This window comes from Triticum dicoccoides, chromosome 4B, assembly GCF_002162155.2.
Source record: "Triticum dicoccoides isolate Atlit2015 ecotype Zavitan chromosome 4B, WEW_v2.0, whole genome shotgun sequence".
Taxonomy (NCBI): domain Eukaryota; kingdom Viridiplantae; phylum Streptophyta; class Magnoliopsida; order Poales; family Poaceae; genus Triticum; species Triticum dicoccoides.
In genome coordinates this window covers 16022898-16030896 of record NC_041387.1, presented here as the reverse complement: position 1 = coordinate 16030896, position 7999 = coordinate 16022898, and positions in this window count along the sequence as shown.

Below are 7999 nucleotides of genomic sequence, written 5' to 3'. Positions count from 1 at the left end.
ATGAACAGTGAGCCGTGGCGTTGCCTCTGGATGAACAGGCCCCCGTGGTGTGGAGGGCTGGATGAACAGTAGACGGTGGAGGGGTGGCCGTGGAGGGGTGGTTGAACAGGACCCCATGGTGTGGATGGCTGGATGAACAGTATACGGTGCAGGGCTGGATGAACAATAGACGGTGGAGGGGTGGTTGAACAGTAGCCGGTGGAGTAGCGCGCGGTGGAGGCTGGATGAAAAGGAGCCCATGGAGGCTGGAGGAGGTCGACGGTAGCCCATGGAGGCTGGAGGAGGTCGACGGTGGAGATGAATAGTATCCCGTGGAGTCCCATTTTGCGGTACGCCACACCCCTCCCAATGAACAGGACCCCCGTTTCGATTGTAGCGCTCCAACACAAGTCCGTTTCGTCCGTTTTAGGGTACGCCACACCCCTCCCGATCAACAGGACCCCCGTTTCGACCGTAGGAGGTCCGTTTCCTCTGTTTTGCGGTACGCCACACCCCTCTCGATCAACAGGACCCCCGTTTCGACCGTAGGAGGTCCGTTTCCTCCGTTTTGCGGTACGCCACACCCCTCCCGATCAACAGGACCCCCGTTTCGATCGTAGGAGGTCTGTTTCCTCCGTTTTGCGGTATGCCACACCCCTCCCGATCAACAGGACCCCGTTCCGAACGTAGGAGGTCCGTTTCCTCTGTTGTGCGGTACGCCAGGCCTCGTTTCCATCACCTGTTCCGTCCAAGCCGGTTGGCTCCCACGCGTTCCATTCCCTCCCGATGAACACGAGCATTCCGTTGCCTCCCCATGAACACGACGCATTCCGTTGGCTCCCCATGAACACGACGATGACGTTGTTTCTCCGTTCCGACCCAGCCATGTACGTATGCATGAGTAGGCGTTCGAGACCCTGCCCGTATGTACGTACGTGGTCGTATTTTCTTTCTTGCACCCTCGCTGATGTACGTACGTGTACATGCTACGTGCGCGCCTCTACTACGACACGTGCGCGCCTCTACTACGACATGTGCACGCCTCTACATCGACTAGTATGTACATACACGTTCGCGACCAGAATGACAACGCTACGTACGCTTCGACCAGGTGGGTCTCGACTGTCAGGCACTTCCTTGCCTACGAAGATGTAGCTGGTGGGCCCCAGCAGTCAGGGGGGTGAATCATTTTTTTTTGCCCGGACGCACTTCCTTGCATGCGAAGATGTAGCTAGTGGGTCCCAGCAGTCAGGGGGTGAACCATTTTTTTTGCCCGGACGCACTTCCTTGCGTGCGAAGATGTAGCTGGTGGGTCCCAGCAGTCAGGGGGGCAAATAGTTTTTTTCTGGACGCACTTCCTTGGAATCGAAAGGGTTTAGGCTTAGTAGAACTAAAACCGAGTACATGATGTGCGGTTTCAGTACTACTAGCTGTGAGGACGAGGAGGTTAGCCTTGATGGCCAGGTGGTACCTCGGAAGGACACCTTTCGGTATTTGGGGTCATTGTTGCAGGAGGATGGGGGTATTGATGAAGATGTGAACCATCGAATCAAAGCCGGATGGATGAAGTGGCGCCAAGCTTCTGGCATTCTCTGTGACAAGAGAGTGCCACAAAAGCTAAAAGGCAAGTTCTACAGGACGGCGGTTCGACCCGCAATGTTGTATGGCACGGAGTGTTGGCCGACTAAAAGGCGACATGTTCAACAGTTAGGTGTGGCAGAGATGCGTATGTTGAGATGGATGTGTGGCCACACGAGGAAGGATCGAGTCCGGAATGATGATATACGAGATAGAGTTGGGGTAGCACCAATTGAGGAGAAGCTTGTGCAACATCGTTTGAGATGATTTGGGCATATTCAGCGCAGGCCTCCAGAAGCTCCAGTGCATAGCGGATGGCTAAAGCGTGCGGAGAATGTCAAGAGAGGGCGGGGTCGACCGATTTTGACATGGGAGGAGTCCGTTAAGAGAGACCTGAAGGATTGGAGTATCGACAAAGAGCTAGCTATGGACAGGGGTGCGTGGAAGCTTGCTATCCATGTGCCAGAGCCATGAGTTGGTTGCGAGATCTTATGGGTTTCACCTCTAGCCTACCCCAACTTGCTTCGGACTAAAGGCTTTGTTGTTGTTTGTTTTGTTGTTTGCACTTCCTGGCGTGCGAAGATGCAGCTGGTGGGTCCCAGCAGTCAGGGGGGAAACTTTTTTTCACGAAATACGGTGGCCCGTCCAGTGGGTCCCCGCTGTCAGGTGGAGGAATAATTATTTTCCGCGTAATAAGGAGGCACTTCCTTGTTGCGGCCGTGGACCCAGCTGTCAGCCTCTCCACATACAGTCCATGTCCGATGGAAGTCGTTCCTTGACCATGTTGACCATGCCGCGCCGAGAGCACCAGAGCGGTGGACGACGACGAGGCCTAGGAAGGGGATGACGGGGAGCCGGGGAAGACGCGGCAGTGGAAGCCCGCGCGGAGAGGAGTACAAGGGTTCACTGGTTCGGCTGCGGTGTGAGGCTGCCATCGCCGCAGGGCCTGGCCAGCGGTGGGAATAGTAGGGGGCGATGAGGCCTCCGCGGCAGCACATCCGGCCACGGGAAGCAGGAGCATGCGGCATGACCGGCGCTGCTTTGGGCGGCTGGAGCAAGAAGACCAGAGGTTGAAGAAGCACTACGGCCGTTGGATGGACATCGTACGGTCACTGGAGCTAGAATCGTTTATATTGACTAAGTTGACAAAGCCCTCCGTCCCCATCAACTTAGTAGGCCCACAAGTCAGCCTCCCTCCAAGGTGGGTCCCAGCTAGCAGGGGGTATTCATTTTTTTGTGCGTAATTAGGAGGCACTTCCGGTGGGTCCGAGCTGACAGCAGGGGGAACATTTTTTCGCGAAATACGGTGGCCCGTCAGGTGGGTCCCAGCAGTCAGGGGCAAACATTTTTTTCGCAAAATACTGGTGGCCCGTCCGGTGGGTCCCTGCTGTCAGGTGGAGGAATAATTATTTTCCGCTTAATAAGGAGGCACTTCCTCGCGGTTGTCGTGGACCCAGCTATCAGCCTCCTCATGTACAATATTCTTCCGATGGAATTCGGTCGTTGACCACATTGACCATGCCGCGCCGAGAGCACCACGGCGGTGGACAACGGCGAGGCCTAGGAAGGGGACGACGCGGAGCCGGGGAAGACGCGGCAGTGGATGCCCACGTGGAGAGGAGTACGAGGGTTCCCTGGTTCGGTTGTGCTGCCGTCGCCGCAGAATAACAGGGGGTGTGGGTGAGCGGAGTGGAGGGATGGCCTGGCCAGCGGTGGGAGTAGTATGGAGGCGGTGAGGCCTCCGCGGCAGCACAGCTGGCCATGGGAGGCAGGAGCAGGCGGCACGACCGGCGCTGCTTTGGGCGGCTGGAGCAAGAAGACCAGAGGTTGAAGAAGCACTACGGCCGTTGGATGGACATCATACGGTCACTGGAGCTAGAATCGTTCATATTGACTAAGTTGACAAAGCCCTCCGTCCCCATCAACTTAGTAGGCCCATAAGTCAACTTCCCACCAAGGTGAGTCCCAGCTAGCAGAGGGAGTATTCATTTTTTGTGCGTAATAAAGAGGCACTTCCGGTGGGTCCGAGCTGACAGCGGGGGGAACGTTTTTTTCGCGAAATACGGTGGCCCGTCCGGTGGGTACCAGCAGTCAGGGGGGAAACATTTTTTTCATGAAATAAGGTGGCCCGTCCGGTGGGTCCCTGCTGTCAGGTGGAGGAATAATTATTTTACGCTTAATAAGGAGGCACTTTCTTGCGGCCGCCATGGACCCAGCTGTCAGCCTCTCCACGTACAGTAATCTTCCGATGGAAGTCGGTCGTTGACCACGCCGCGCCGAGAGCACCAGGGCGGTGGACAACAGCGACGCCTAGGAAGGGGACGACGCGGAGCCGAGGAAGACGCAGCAGTGGAATCCCGCGCAGAGAGGAGTACGAGGGTTCACTGGTTCGGCTGCGGTGTGAGGTTGGCGTCGCCGCAGAATAATAGGGGGTGTGGGTGAGTGGAGTGGAGGGATGGCCTGGCCAGCGGTGGGAGTAGTATGGGGGTGGTGAGGCCTCCGCGGCAGCACAACCGGCCACGGGAGGCAGGAGCAGGCGGCACGACCGGCGCTGCTTTGGGCGGCTGGACCAAGAAGACCAGAGGTTGAAGAAGCACTACGGCCGTTGGATGGACATCGTACGGTCACTGAAGCTAGAATCGTTTATATTGACTAAGTTGACAAAGCTCTTGGTACGCTCCAACTTAGTAGGCCCACAGGTCAGCCTCCAAAATGGTGCACCCCGGATGTCAGGGGGAGGAATCATTTTTTGGGCGGCCGAAGCTAAGAATATCCGAGATTGAAGAAGCACGACATCATTGAATAGACATCCAACGGCCACTGCTGCTAGAACTGTGTGTTGACTATAATAAGTTGACAAAGCCTTGCATACACGTCAACTTATTTTTTTAGGGGACGCATCACTTAGTAGGCCCACAAGTGTGTGGCAGAGAACTTATAGCCCATTTGCATTTTGTAAGAATGTACAGCCCATTTTTGAATTCTAATGGAATTTATAACAGCCCATTTACAGTTTGTTAAAAGTACAGCCCATTTTCTAGCTAGGACAACGATTAATAATTTCAACCAACCGTTGAAGACAGAATTCAATAAAAATTCCCACATTTTGATGGGATCCGAAATATTTTTATCCCGAAATTTCTAGTCAAATTAAATATAAATTTGTATTACATAAAAATCCAACGAAACATTGCGCGTGCAACAATGAAAATTTAAGATTTTCAAAATCCATAAATGATATTTTATAAACTAATTTCGTGTTTGGTGCATTTTTTTATAGTTACTGCCCAGTTTTTATAATTACATCCCATTTATTATTTTTAAAGCCCATTTTCCTGTTAAGCCTAATGCATCCCTCCTAGGAAAGATTTGCAGCCCAGCGGGACGGAGAATAACAAGTTGACCTTGCCTGGGTATTCCTCAAAAAGACGTATAGCTGGGCTAGCCATTTTCATCTTGAAAAAAGTAGTATCTGGACTGGATATCTGGCCTGGGCTAGACGGGCCACAGCCCGCCCAGTTAATACCCTGCTCTCCTCTGAACAACAACGAAATCATCGTCAAGAAAAACTCTGCAGTGCTCACGCCTCAAAAACACAAATACTGCTCGAGCTGCTTGGTCCCAACTGTCGGCCGTACCTTGTGCAATTCTCTTGTTTATATTGACTACATAGGTTGACAATGGTGTGGGACCGTGATGTCAGGAAACCAGGAGAAAGCAAAAAAATATAGTTGTACATAATAAGGAGGCACTTGCGTACGTACGGCTATGGCCCTAGTGGGTCCCTAGTGTCATCCAGTCAAAATAAAGTCATCTCCTGAATCCTCATGTTCGTTGACCATGTTAACAATGCTCGGCGCCACGGCGAGCGCAACAACTCGAAGGACAACGGAGAGGGCCTCACGGGCCCTACGAAGGTCTGATACAGCACCCGCTGCTCATTCAGGAAGCCAGGATCATCAGACACCTATGAGCACCTTCGAGAAACTGAGACGGCATGAAACGGTAAGGCCGCGCTTGGTAGCTCTGGTTTATTTCAAACCTGTATTAACATACAAGTGTAATTTACTCGTCATCAGAAGGCCCGAGGTCTGTAAGTAAAACCAGCGGGTTACGCGTGTAATTTGAGAGACCAGTGTATATTTTACGAGCATTGTTATATGGACGACATTACCAGACGATACATGCACTACGTGCGTATCATGCCATCCATGGGCAATGCACCTTTTTAAACTATGATTGCTTCCGTTCCAAAAATAACTTTCCCGAAGGTTTCATTCCATTTGGACTCCGTTTGATATTCCTTTTCTTCGAAACACTGAAATAGGCAAGAAAACAACAATATGGGCTGGGCTTCCGGTTAATAGGTTAGTCCCAAAAATAATATAAAAGTGCTCAGTAAAGCCCATAAACATCCAAAACAAATAATATAATAGCATGAATGCTTCATAAATTATAGATACGTTGGAGACGTATCAGTAGGCATGGATATAAAAAATTACATCCGTGACTACATCCGCTGAGATTTTATCTATGCAAAAGTCCAACACGGTACTACCGCGCCAGAGCACGGTACTACCGCGTTGGACGCGGATGTAGAAAATTACATCCGCCCCTACTACTGCTAGCGCAGCAGCGCCAGGCCAGAGCTCATGGTACTACCGCTCAGAATAAGCGTTACTACCATGGGCGCCCATGGTACTACCGTGTCGGAGCCCAGTACTACCGCTGGTGCCTGCGGTAGTACCGCTCTGGGGAGCAGTACTACTGCCAGCCTATGAATAGCAACACTAGGAGTCCTTCATTCTACAGAGACATGGTGAGATGGAGAAAACTCCAAAGAGCCAAAGGAAAGGCGGTGCAAAATGAATGTGTGTACGTGAGATTCCACCCAAACCTTTCCAACGCGGACCCCCTCTTAATAGTATGGCTTTCCTACGACTCAAATCCACCGAAAAGAAACGTAGAGAAACATCGTCTTCAATAATCTTCGAGGGGCAGCAAATCGTCTTGCGTTAAGTCATGATATATCTGAAAAGCTCAAAGCACACGATTAGTCCGCAAAAGCATTGTCATCAATCACCAAAACTACTAAGGGATAAATATGCCCTTACAATTTGTGCTAAAGCTTGCGCCACCCGCCTCACCCTGATCGCCCATCACACCATTAGTCGAACGCAGTCGGCCTTCATCCGCGGCCGACACATTCTGGAGGGCCCGTTAGATTACAAGAAACCCTACACGAGCTGAAACGTACAAACCAATTGGCCATTCTCCTCAAACTAGATTTCGAAAAAGCGTTCCATCACGTCAATTGGGACTTTTTGCGACAAGTTCTCATCAGCCAAGGTTTCTTGTTTGTTTGGGTTCATCGAGTTATGCAGTTGGTCTCGGGGGGGGGGGGGCAAACTGCAGTCTCGATTAGTGGAGAAGTAGGGCACTTCTTCTGGAACAAACGTGGATTGCGTCAGGGTGACCCCATGTCCCCGATTTTGTTCAATTTTGTCGTTGACGTGTTGGTTGCAATGTTGCGGAGAGCCACCGAGGCTGAACATATCAAAGGTGTGTTGGGACATCTAATCCCAGGGGGGATTTCCCACCTGCAGTACGTGGATGACACGCTACTGTTGTTCCAGCCTGACCTCCACAGCGTGGCCACCGTCAAAGCCCTTCTTCTAAGCTTCGAGCTCATGTCCGGGCTCAAAATCAACTTCCACAAGTGCGAAGTTCTGCCCATGGGCTTAGAAGCGGATGAGGGCCAGCGCATTGCAGACTTGCTCAACTGCAAAGTTGGCAAGCTTTCATTTGCTTACCTTGGTCTCCCTTTAGACGCCAAGCGCATCACGATCGATTGCTGGGCTCCGCTTTGGACCAAGGTGGGTGGGTGGGTCTGCCCGTGGAGGGGAAATTTCTCTCCTCCGCAGCCAGGTTGGTTCTCACGAACTCGAGCCTCTCCTCGTTGCCCCAGTTCACGATGGGCCTCTTCCTCTTGGCTGAAGGTGTTCATGCCAAGATGGACACGCCGCGGTCGCAGTTCTTCTGGGAAGGATCGGGGCCAAAGAGAAAATACCACATGGTTAAGTGGGCTGCGTTTTGCCGCCCCAATGATTTGGGGGGACTCGGGATCACAAACATGCGAATTCTCAACATAGCACTTATGTGTAAGTGGATTTGGAAGATATCCCAAGGGGCGGCAAGACTGTGGGTCGATCTATTGCGGGCCAAATACTTCCCAAACGGGAACTTTTTCAAAGGTGCAGCAAGGGGCTCACCTTTTTGGAACGACCTCCAAGCGATCGCCCGGCTTTCGCCAAGGGGGCCAAGTTCATCATCGGGGATGGTCGTTCGGCTAGATTGTGGCTTGACTATTGGGTTAGATCCCAACCTCTGTTGGAATTCCAGGACCTATACACTTTGGCCATCACCCCGAACCAATCTATGG